The sequence below is a fragment of the Peromyscus californicus genome, unplaced genomic scaffold (genome assembly GCF_007827085.1).
Source record: "Peromyscus californicus insignis strain IS unplaced genomic scaffold, ASM782708v3 Scaffold_9__1_contigs__length_137607984, whole genome shotgun sequence".
Taxonomy (NCBI): domain Eukaryota; kingdom Metazoa; phylum Chordata; class Mammalia; order Rodentia; family Cricetidae; genus Peromyscus; species Peromyscus californicus.
The window spans coordinates 30,113,888-30,126,354 of record NW_026294617.1 but is presented as its reverse complement, the minus strand read 5'-3'; positions in this window follow the sequence as shown (position 1 = coordinate 30,126,354).

Sequence of the window (12,467 nt, the reverse complement as noted above, 5' to 3'; positions counted from 1 at the left end):
CCTCTAATCTTTATCTAGCAGGAGAGAGGGGAACGAAGCCAAACCAGCAAAACCTCCCCCAACCATGAATAGATCCCATTTGGTCCAGCTGGTCAACTGTCACAAGCATTGTCTTAAAAGTTGTTTCCCCAAATAGTGGAGCCACTGGAAAAACTAAAGTCATTGTGGGGGCAAAAATAAAAGTTAACAAAACATAAAAAGTGTTAGAAGGTATTTTAAAAATGAGAAAAGCTTGCTAGTCTTGGATTCTATTTTGTTGACTATGTACAAAGTCTCCAGCACAAGCCCTTGGTCTCCCATCTTCCCTTTGCCTAGTACCACATAAGAGACAACAATTCACACACGGTGGTGGGGACTAGATTCTACTTTGTTGTCAGGAAGATGGGCAGGTGGGCTATTCTTCTTCCACCTCTCCTCCTCCTCTCTTAAACGCCTCAGGTCCTTGAAAGTAAGCTCCTAGGAAAGCATTGTGTGTTCGACTTATTCCTGGTAAGTATCGCTGACAATGGTACAAAACAGATGCTCCCTGAGCTGCTGGGGATGGATGCTGCGAAGCTTCTCAGAGCAGCAGCAAGGCGAGAGTAGTCACAGGCATGGGACACTTCCGGTACGTGAGTGGGAGGAGGGAAGGGCAGGTTACTGATGGGTCAGTTGGCTGTTTGCAAAGTGGAGACCACTTGAGCCACATGCTATCAATTTGTCAGGTTTTTTTTTTTCCTCCCAGAAGTAAAAGTAGTTTGTTACTTCTCCAGGGGATAAAACAGCCTCAGCTGATGTCTAATGGTGGTGTTTTAAGGAGAAATTTAATTAAGGTCATTAGTTTTGTCATATTTGTGAAGCTCTTAGCCTTTCCTTAAGATAACAGATACAGGGTGAGTACAAAGAGCCCTGTGTGTTTTGTTGAAAGATGTTGGTGTAAATGGTTGCTCTTTGATGCCCGTGCTGTGAAATTTTGATACAGACATCTTGATAAAATCGGAATTCCCAGCTTCCTTTCAACTGTTTGATGCCTTGCCATTAAATGAGTGACAGCTGGTGGCACAGGGCAGGAATGGTAAACAGGGTGGCGTCTGGAGTTTGCTTGAATAAATCCTTAAATGTAAGGCATTTTGCCACTTTTAAGACTCCATTGACTGTTGCTCACTTAATTCAGCTGCCTGATCCTGGGGCTCCATGAAGGAGGTGTCAACCCGGGTTCTCCATTTATGTCTGTCAGAAGGGTACAGCCATTCCCCACGAGACTCGTAATAGCTCCCCTTTAGTCATCAAGGTGAATCAGTACCAGGTCTGTGCTGGGTTTGTCACATTTGAGCCATCTATATTTTGCTTCTGCCCTGGTTCTCCTCCTGTCTTAACAGCACAGAGTGACCCTGTTCAAAAATAAGTCATGTGATGTCACTTCTCTGTCAGAACCTTCCTGTGTCTCAGAATGTCAGCCAGAGTCCCTGCTTTAGTTAACAGGTCTTGGATGACCCCTCCCTCCTCTCTGCCTCTCTGATGTCATCTTCCCTTCCTTCATTCTGATTGCTTGCAGTTTGTCACACTGGCCACTGTGCTATGGTCTCAGGATTTCTGTCTCTTCAGAGTCCTGGTGTTTTCTGCCCTCACCATGTAGAGGGTTTCCTCCATGGCTGTACTTTGGGGAGCAGGCCAATTCCTCCAGGTCTCCCCTTGAAAGTTACCTTCTCACCAAAGTCACCTTTCCTGGAAATTCCAACAAAATGCTTCCTGTCACCCAACAACTAATATTTCATCCTCCTCATCACCATTATAACAACTAATAATCCATTCTCTCTGTCACCCCCAACAACTAAATACTTCATCCTCCTCTCCAGCTAGGATTTTGTTTTTTCTATCATTTTTATTATTTGTTTTGAAATTGTCTTCCCCATTAGAATATAAATTCCACAAAGGAAGGATATTTTTTTCTGTCTGCCTGCCCTCACCCCATCCCCAACAACAAGCACAGTACCCGCACCACTGCAGATTGTCACATCAACGCACTGAATGCTAAATGGCTTCATTCTTTCAGTCCTAGTCAGTCTTCATTGACCAAGAGCCAAGCATTATGCAGAACACGTTTACAACAAAAAGGATCCAGAGACGAGGTCTCTAACCTCATAGAATTTAAAATCAAGAGTGAAAAGGAGGAATTAAGCAAGTATCCATTTTCTGCAGGGAAATTTGAATTTCTTATAAATTAACTGAATTTTTACAGCGTTCACAATTTTTAATTGACACAGCCAAGATGAACACCCAGAAGCTGGAAATTAAAATATTAACCTCCTTCCTTTATACAATGTTAGAGTTAAGATCCCTGCTCTGGAATGATGCTAACAGCTCCTGTTTGTGCTTCTTCCAAAGGCCCTTCCCCGGGCAGGAGCTTCGCTGCTGTTTGCATCTATTTAAAAATTATTAGATGAAACTCATCAATCATTATTACAGTGGATAAGCTTCATTTGATCTGCCCTTCAAGGACTTCAAAATAAGTATAACAACTATTTTATCTTACTCCTTCCAAATTTCAAAGATGCCCTTTAGCTCCCAATAGCACAGAACAATGTAAAAATGGAATCGTTGCTAAGTGGGCATCTTCTCTTCCACCTCACACCAGAAGTTGTTTTGGAAAGGGTACGGTGACTATTACATTTCAGCTCTAAGTCATAACTCTTTTTTCAGTCTGATGTTTTTGAATAGAATGAAATCTTAAAACAGGGATCTATTTCAAAGTCAATTGTTTTTTTGTGAACTCTGCTTTTGTTACACTGGAAATTTTCAGAGAAATTCAAGCTTTTCAAAAATTTAATTTTAGGTGTGTTCTAAGAAAGGAAATCTAAATGTCAAAAACAAAGTTTTAGACAGACACTGGCTGCTGCCGTAGGAGACCATGGTGTGTGCTGTTCTGCAAGTATGGGGAACTCATTGCACCTGGAAACGTGCCAACCCCAAGAGCAAAGCATCTCATTTTTGCTACTGTTCGATGGTGTAGACACGAGGCCACGGCTTGCTCTCTGGGGAGAAAACAATCGTTCCGTGGAAAGAGTCACGTTTGTGTACAAAGCTTGAAGTAACAAATGCAAGAAATGAGCAACTTGCAAAGAGAAGAGGCTTCAGGTATTTATATGACTTAGGGCCTGTGGCAGCACATGGCAGTGTGTATGAGGGAATGAGAGAAACTGCCCCTCTTGTGCTCAGGAAGCCAAAGGTAGGAAGAGATGGAGGTGGAAGTCTCACTTTATCTCTAAAGAGATGGTTCTTCAACAACCCACGATCTCCCAATAGGCTGTACATCTTAGAGGTTCCACCCCTTCTGACATTACTAGACTGGCGATTAAGCCTTTCCACATGGGCCTTTCAGGGGTCATTTCAAGTCCAAATTATAGTACAGCTTCATATCACTGTGTAGGAAAAAGAAGGCTCGGTTCTAGAAGGATCCACGTACTTCTCATATGCTCTGGTTTGAAGTGAAAGAATTAGTGTGTGGTTATCTCTCCCTTCGATATTTAATTCTTCCTGTCTGAGTTTTGGGCTGGCGGGGGAGGGGGGGGGGCTTTTCGTGCATTTTGAAGAGGAACTCCTGCTTATCAATCAGGGTGGAACTGGGTCAATCAGCTAGCTGCAGAGGAAAGCCAGGACCTTGGGGAAGGTACAAGCTAATGGGAAAGTGAGAACCAGGGAGGAAAGACTTTCAACAGACTGCTTAGTTTTCCTGCACACAAGCAGATTCCAGTGTCAAGCAGGAGCCACACTAGACTGGCTCTTGTTTCAAGACACATTGTAAAGACACATTGAGCACATGGCCTGAAAAGTCTGTCTATTTCCCAATAACTTGAAGGGCAAAGCACTGGCTTCTAAGGTTGACATTACATATACTATAAAGACATAAAGAAATGATTATTAGCTCTAATTTTCCCCAATCATGGCATTCCGATGGAAAGCAGTAGGAAAATGGTAAAGGCTTGTAGATGAGTAAAATATTCTTTCCAGACTGCTTCCTTGTCATGAGCATTAATATCTAAACAAGGGGAATGTGGGGTGAAGCGTGTTGCCATGGCCTTCATCATGCTACCACACTGGCCAATGCCATTCCTTTGCTCCATGAGATCAAGCAGGGTAAGTGTATTTTGTCCTTTACTTGTTTTGTGGATCTGCTGCTCTTGGAATAGAAATGTCCAAGCTTTGGAAGAGGAGGACATATTCTCTGCATTCCTTCAGCTTTGCAAACCCAAAGAAAATACAACACCAATGTTTAAAATTTGTATTTGTAAAGAGATAAGACATTTCAAATTGGACTCTAAATATTGTTAGTATCAGCTCTCATTACAAAGACTATAAAATCAGAATTACTTACAGGTATTTAAAAATAAGAATAAATGGGACCCGGGAGAAGGGAAGAGGGTAATCTTTGAGGGGTGGAGATGTATAGTGTGTATGGTGTTTCTGCTACTCTGGCTGGCCATCTCGGTTCAGCAATCTCCTGTTTCTGCTTTTAGGGTGCTGGGATTATAAGCAGGTTTAACATCTACCCACCATTTGCACGGGTGCTGGTGATCTGAGCTCCACGCTTCAAGCTTGCACAGTGAACCCTCGAACCACTGAACTCTAGAGCTCTCATGGGAGAGTTCTGCTCACGTGTATTTGAACTTCTCTGAAACTCTTCCCTGAAGTCCAGTGTTGTTAGATATTCTGGCCGGGTGAGGTGGTGGCATGTTTAGGTTGTTCCTTTACTATTGCATGTTAATTGGGTCTACTGATACAGTTCTATAACAATTTACTGGAAATTAGCAGAATTCAATAAGAAACAATAGGGTCTGTAAATAGTATGTACAGAATTCTTAACAGAATGAGACTTCAGTCATCCTGCTTTTAAAACACTACTGAGAACTGCTATCTTGCAAGCAGCTAAGATTGGTGTCATTTAGAGTAAGATTTATCTTTTTGGCCTCAAAGATGGATACTAAGTTTATTACTCCATACATAGATTGTCCCATAATGGAAGAGGAAGTGAAAAAGGGATCATTTTGCATATTGAAAGCTTCACTTGGCAGTCACAACTGAGATACTCTGGCCCAGAATGCTTTCAGTATCCCCCCTCTTAATACCCGGATGGGGCCAAACTTAGAAACGCTCCAACTCTGATGAGTAAGGATGTTACATGGATGGAAAACAGGGAAACCTCTGCAAGGGATATTATCACTGCCAAATGTTTGAACTAGAGCGTAGGTAATCCATGCAATTTGTAGTCTCTGGATAATACCTGAATGAGACAACTCTACAAGGCTCTAGAGATCTGGGGACCATGAGTTTTACATAGTGCCAAACACCCAATGGCCAGATCGACACCCATGCCTGAATCAGCTGCAGACCATGTGTTTTACATACAGATAGTTTTCACAAGGCAATGTCATGGAAAAACTCTAGGTGCCATTTGGCAAAGACTGTTATTAGTTCTTGTCTTGAGGGGGAGTGTTTTGAGCTCTTTCTTAGTGAGGAACTTCCACTTCATCTAGGCTCTAGAACTTTGCTCAGAAAATATTACTAAGATATCTTTCAGCCCACTTTTAGATGTTTCCAAAGAGGAAGTAGGCTTACCTAAATGAGTGACATAGTGTCTTGAGGTGACCCACAGGCTCTTGCTAAAACCATCTAATTTCTGAGTAACATATGACATCTCGTAAACTGTAGAGACAACAGTGCATCTGCTCATTAGAATATTTGAGACCACCTTACTTACTGGTAGCACACAGTGTTTAGAACCAGAAAACCTGAACAGAAATCCCATTTTTGCCACTTCCTGGGGCTAAATACTGTGCCTGATTTATGATCTCCAAAGCAGATATAACAATAGTATACACTGAAAAGGACCTCAATTTTTGTAACAAAATCAGTATTACTGAGCCCTATGTTTTTCTCCTTTAATATCTACATTATGAATGTTCTGCTCCATTCTTGTTAGTAGTCTCTGATTTCAAAACACGACTTTTCCCCTCCTTTCATTCCTCTCTTCCTCACTCCTTCCACCCCCTCTCTTCTCTTCCTTCTTTTTTCTTTTCCTTTCTCCCTCTCTCCTTTCCTTCCTTCCACTGGAAATGAACCCAGGAACTTAGAGCATGCTAGGCAAGTGTTCTACGACTTAGCTTATGACTTCTTTAAAGCAACATTTATGGTTGCGGCTGACAAAATGAGGATATGTTTATGGCTGTCATAAAAAGCATATTTGATAGGCAATGTCTTAGTAAAATGCTGCTATAATAATTCCATGAAGCTAACAGTCATGAAAGTCTCAGTGAGAAGATGCTGTCTCTAAAACAAACAAACAAACAAACAGCCAAACAACCATTCAAACCCAAGAAAGTTGACAGTCCCTCCTGAGAAACAACACCCAATACCCAAGGTTGTTCTTTGGCTTCCACATGCACATGTACAAATGTGCATGCATCAGTGCACACTTGTACACCCCCCTACACATGAACACTCACCCTCCCAATCTCCAACACATGAACATATACACACCCCTCAGTAAGCTAAACAACATGTATGCAGTCTTCGCTTATGAGGCCAGCTGCCAAGAAACTGATCTTTGCTAGGCTCAGTTTGCTAGGACTTGGAGTCAGGCTGAGGGTTGTGTTATGGTTTGTTTTTTATGGTCTCTTCCTTTTGAGGACTAACATCTTCATGTATGTTCTATTCAGGACTGCAGGGAGGCAAACAAGAGCCCCAGGGATTTGCCTCATGATGCTTACATCACATTTGTGAGCATTCCACTGGTTACTGTGAGTCACATGACCGAACTCAAGTCAAGGGATAGTGTAGCAGGGTGTGATGTGTCCTAGTCAATGTTTATCAGTGTTTCATGGAACCCCAGATCCTCCTGTCTCTATCTCGAAAGTGCTCATATTACAGGTGTGTGCTACCGTATGTGACTCAATCTCATTAGGTGTTTGAGAGTCTCAGTTCTTGCTCCTGGCAAAATGAATCAGTGGCAGAGTTGACTGCAATGTCGTAGTTTGCATACGTTAGTGAGCTCGCCCATTTCTAGCAACATCAGTGTAGAAAGGGCATTTACAGATATCATCGAGGCTTCTATCCCTGATTACGGGAAGATGTAACAGGTTCATGGGCTTGCAGGGTCTGTGTTAGGGGACACAGGTGGACTCCTGAGTGAATGTCTGCAGCACACTTACTGCTGTCACAGTGATGCAGCAGGGCTGATAGTCACGGGATTTAGGATGATGTTATCTGCGGGGTGTTTACCACCAACCCCACAGCTCCCCAGAGTTTTCTTGAGTGTGAGCAGTAGGAAATATTAGATAGAAGGTTTTAGATTGTGGAGATAAACAGATAGAAAATACAGGTTAGCCTCGAGAGGGCATGGAACCTATTCCAACAGGCCCCGACTGTCTCTGCCCCAGGGTATTTATAGAGACACCAAGGGGTGGAGCAAAAGACCTCCCCCCCAGCACAACCAAGTGCAGACCATCTCAGACACCTGCACTCAAGCCCATGGTCCTAATCATCCTCTCTATGCGGACCTGCTGGGTAAAGCCACGAGGAACCTGAAAATGAGCTCCCACAATGTTGATATTCAGAATTCTCTTTTCCTTCAGCTTCTTGGTCTAGCCTTGAAGATACTGATTTCCAAAAGAGAAGTAGCTTTGCTTTGCGTGATTTTCATCTCTATGTAGAAGTGGGTAAAATACACATGAAGAATGAGAAGCACTGGTTTTCTCTTTCCTCCATCCAGCACAGTGATGGAGCTGATTTTGTGAAGATGTGTTACAGGAGAGCTTAGAGAAATAAATAAAACCCTGGTTTCATCTTTAAGCTTTATTGCATATGTAGCCTTGGGTGGGCCCTTGACTACCCTGGGACTTGGACCTGCCATTTCTTCAGATTCATTTTATTTTTCCAATATCTTTCTGACACTCTGTGTCCTGGCCAGGAGGTTACTGTAGCCAGGAGGCTATGGATTTTGCCCTCTTTGGGATCCTTTTCTATTTTATTTTCAGATTTAAAAATTATCAATCAATTATACTCTTATTTTAAATATTCTTCTCTTTAATTTCATGGTGTTCCTTTTCTAATTTTTTCTTACAGTACTAGGAATTGGATCAAGGGCTTCATGTATGCTAGAAAACTACTTTACCATTTAACTACCCGACAAGCCCTATTTTTCTAATTGTTTTATGTTAGCTACATAGATTAATAGTTTTTCAATGTTCATCTCTTTTTAATTTAAATATTTAAGTTATTAATTTTTCACATAACTATGCTTTAGTAATGTTTTCATTAGGCTTCAAATATCCTTCTAGGTACCAATTTTGTTGACCCCATACATTTTGCATATTCTATTTTCCTGGAATTGCAAATTAAGGCCTTTGTTTGGGATTTATTACCTTTGAAGCTACTTTTGGATACCTGTAATGGTTAGCTTTTACTGTCTACATGACACAGCCCAAAATCTCCTGAGAAGAGCCTCAGTCAGGATTGTTTACTTCGGGTTGTCCTGTAGGTGATCTGTGGGAGATTGTTTTTAGTGAAGGGAATGTGGGGAGAAGACTCAACCCAGTGCGGGCAGCACTATTCCCTAGACAGAGGGCCTTGAACTGTGTAATAGTGGAGAAGTTGAGCTGAACACACTCAAGCAAGTGAGCATGTGTGCACTCATTCTCTCTGCTGCTGACTGTGCATATGATGTGACTGGCTGTTTGAAGTTTCTGCCTTGAGTTTCCCACAATGGTGGACTGTAACCTAAGCAGAAATAAACCATTTTTCCTATAAATTGACTTTTGTCAGATTATTTTATCACAGTAAGAGAAATGACATCAGGACAACATCTAAATAAAATATCAGTTAGGAAGTTATATGTAAGCACCCTGGTTTCAGGGAAAGAGCTACAGGTGAAGACAAATTCTCCAAGTATTTTGCACAAGACAATATAAAATGTGTGGAGCAGATGAGGCTATCTAGGAAGATTAAATACCTTGGGGCATGGTAAATTAGAGGCTGGGTGTAGTTAAAAAAAAAACAACAAATGATGTACAGAAGGACACATCAATTAAGTAGGAGGTAAATCAGAAAGTATAGACCGAAGTAGAGTTCCACATGGGAGAAAGTAGGAACGGAGTGCAAATTTCCCATGTTTCCATGGGGAGGGGGAATTAGCAGATTCAGGGGCAGCATCAGCTCTAGTCAGGAGGAGAGGCACCACTCTGCACTCTTGTGAGAGTTTTGTTATTTGCATAGAGGTTAAGAGTTAAGGTTTTGTCACCTTGACAAGGTCTACAATCACCTGGGAAGAAAGTCTCCATGAAGGATTGTCTAGATCAGTTTGGCATGTGGGCATGTCAAGGTGTGTGTGTTTATTGTCTTAATTGACATGGGAAGACCCAGACTGAAGATGGGAAGCAGCATTCCCTGGCTTTCAGCCCTCATTTGTATAGGAGATGAGAAAGTGGAGTATTAAGCATCTATGAATCCAGTCCTCTCTGCTCTTGACTGTAGATACAATGACACCAGAGTCTCTGGCTACAGCTGTGACTTTCTCCATAGTGATGAGCTGTAGCTTGAAACTGTGAACTAAATTAACCCTTTCTTTCTTGAGTTTCTTGTCATCAGGGCATTTAATCACAGCAACAGAAATAAAACTAGAGCAATTGTGGGGGGCTTCTCCCCTTCCTCAAAAGACCTCTTGAGTTCTACCTGTGATCATCCCCTTCCTGAGCAGAGCTAGTTCTCACCTTTTGTTACCATTCAATGTGGAGATATATATGTACACACACACACACACACACACACACACACACACACACACACACAGAGAGAGAGAGAGAGAGAGAGAGAGAGAGAGAGAGAGAGAGAGAGAGAGAGAGAGAGAGTTACCAATGACTGAAAATGTCATAGGCCTTCTACACAGGGAGTGTTAAGACTTGCTGATTGGAATGCAGATTTCTAGGTCCAGAAGCCTCACTGGGCCCATGAGGATATTCCCTATGCACAGTAGAATAGATGGTCAGGAGAGGGTTCTTCCTGATGATTTTGGAGAATGCCACATGCCTTTGCCCCTTCGCTTTACACCGAAGTTGCTGTTTGCTAAGATAGTTTTATTTTGAAAGCCTAACTCAAATCTAACAGCCATACTGGCTCTTTTGGTTTTAAAGATAATTTTATTGAGTTTTCTATGTTGAACAATAAATGCTCTCTGCAAATAAAATGATTTTTGCCTTCCACTCTGTAGCACGTATACTTCATTAGCTGGGAATTTCAGAAGATTGTTACACAAGAATGAACAAAGGAGACATTCTTCTCTCATTCTTGACTCTAATGAGAAGGCTGTTATAGATTTAGTACTAAGAGCAGTGTTGGCTGTGGTGATTCTTCAAGTTTAGCATGGAAATAATGACATTGGTTTTACTTTATGGACTTTTTACAAAGGTTAAATACACGCGTTAATATAAAAATGCCATGTGACTGTGAGAAGTGGACCATGGTTGTCTGACACATTACTTGCGCTCAGCCAATGCTTTCAATGTTATTTTTGCTGTTGGTAATTAATAACCTCCTGTGTTTAATACTATAAGGAAAACCACTAGGTCCATGGAAGAATGAGTTGAATTTGCATTTGGGTGGAATCCATTGGTCCCACTTTGGAAATAACTGAAACTTGATAGCTGATAACTTGATATATAATACACTGGGTATAATTTACATTTAATAACTTTACATAATGTGTTTCTTTTCTTAATGAAACAAATCCCTTTGCTTTGATCTATATACAAGTACTTAACTACATCTGTGCAAAAGTGAAAATTAGAGGCTATTATCTGGAAAATCAAAACAAAACCAGTCAATAAATCAGAACAATAGAACTGCTTTATGTTAGATGTGTGAAATGTTCTTTCTTCCATGTTACTAATAATTACCTTGAATAACTACTTGAAAATGTCTTCTTAAATTAAATTAATCTAGTATTAACATTTACCGAATATATGTTAAGCACCGTGGGCTCTGGTGTGTGTCTGTGATGACAAACAGAAAAACAAACATATATTTTCTTGCCTGTTAACTCAATTATCATAAAATTATCTGACAGTAGAAGAGAAATATTGTCACATATGGTATAGAGAACAAAAATGCATTAATCAGACTTTTTAATACATATAAAAAATACTGGATGAAAATAGTCTTAATTGAGGATAGAGTTTTGGCTCATGAACTCAGAGGTTTCTATGGAGGCTTCTGTTGCTTCTGGGCCCTGGTGCTACAGAACAGCATGGCATGAAGGCAGGGCAGAATGAGGTTGTTTACGAAGCAGGGTGAAGAAGGAGGGAGCTAGAACAAGGTACATCTTTTCAGGGTGTACCCTACCCACTTCCTTTCTCTGACTATAGCCCACTTCCCATTTTCCACCATGGCAAGTCCATCAAAGGATTAATCCATTTATCAAGTCATAGTTCTTATGATCCAATGGCTGGGGACCATCCCTCTATACACGAGGCTTTAGAGGAACATTTCATGGTCAAACTGTGTCAGGGTTTATTTCATAGATCACACGTCAAATAACCCTACAACTCCAACTTGAACCCAGAGTGAGTATAAATTTTACATGTATTCCTCTAATAGTCAGCCTCTTTACCATTTGATTTTAAGTTTATTTTGACAATACTACCTAGTAGCTAAGGATGAACACTAATTTTGTACTGGATATTCTTAAGTTCATTCTATCAGTTTCTTCAGTTGTGTTACCCTGGGTGGTAACTGCGTCTATTAATCCTGTTTGCCTATACTGAAGTCTAGTGAATAATTTGTCCAAGGGCTACAAAGCTATCTGCATAGCAGAGCTAGGCAAATGCAGGCAAGTGGCTAGAGAATTCTACCTCTGAAAATATTAGATTACCACACGGCTTCTTTAGGAACATACCTCCCTCTTCTTGTATCAATTTTTGATACACCTCAGAGCAGGTAAATTTTTCATTAGAACTAAAACTTATACTCGTCTTTTTGTCTCATATCTAGATAAAACCAGAGAATGGCTCATATCTTTAGCTTTTAAACTCTAAAAAGAAACTACAGCTCTGTAGAGCTGATTTTTTTTCAGAGCTGTAGTAAGTTTGTGTGCACAAATGTGGACGCTTGCAAAATCGTTTGATTCTTCAAGCCGATCTGTTCTCTGCTGCTGTGTTAATGGAAATAAATGGTGGAGACTGAATTTTACAGTCCATTTGCACACAGAGGCAATGTACAGATTCAGCCCACATCCAACTATTCTTGGACTTACTTTTATTGCATTCCTCTGAAGTGCCTCCAGTGCTTTAGAACTATTACACACGATGATATCCAGAACTGACCAGTGCTTTGGAGGTAAAATTTGGCTCAGGCTCGTGATCCCTTTGAGCTTACAGCAAAATTACATTCGTTTCTGCTTTCATCCCCCTATTTCTGTATCGTAGTGCAAGCCCATAGATCAT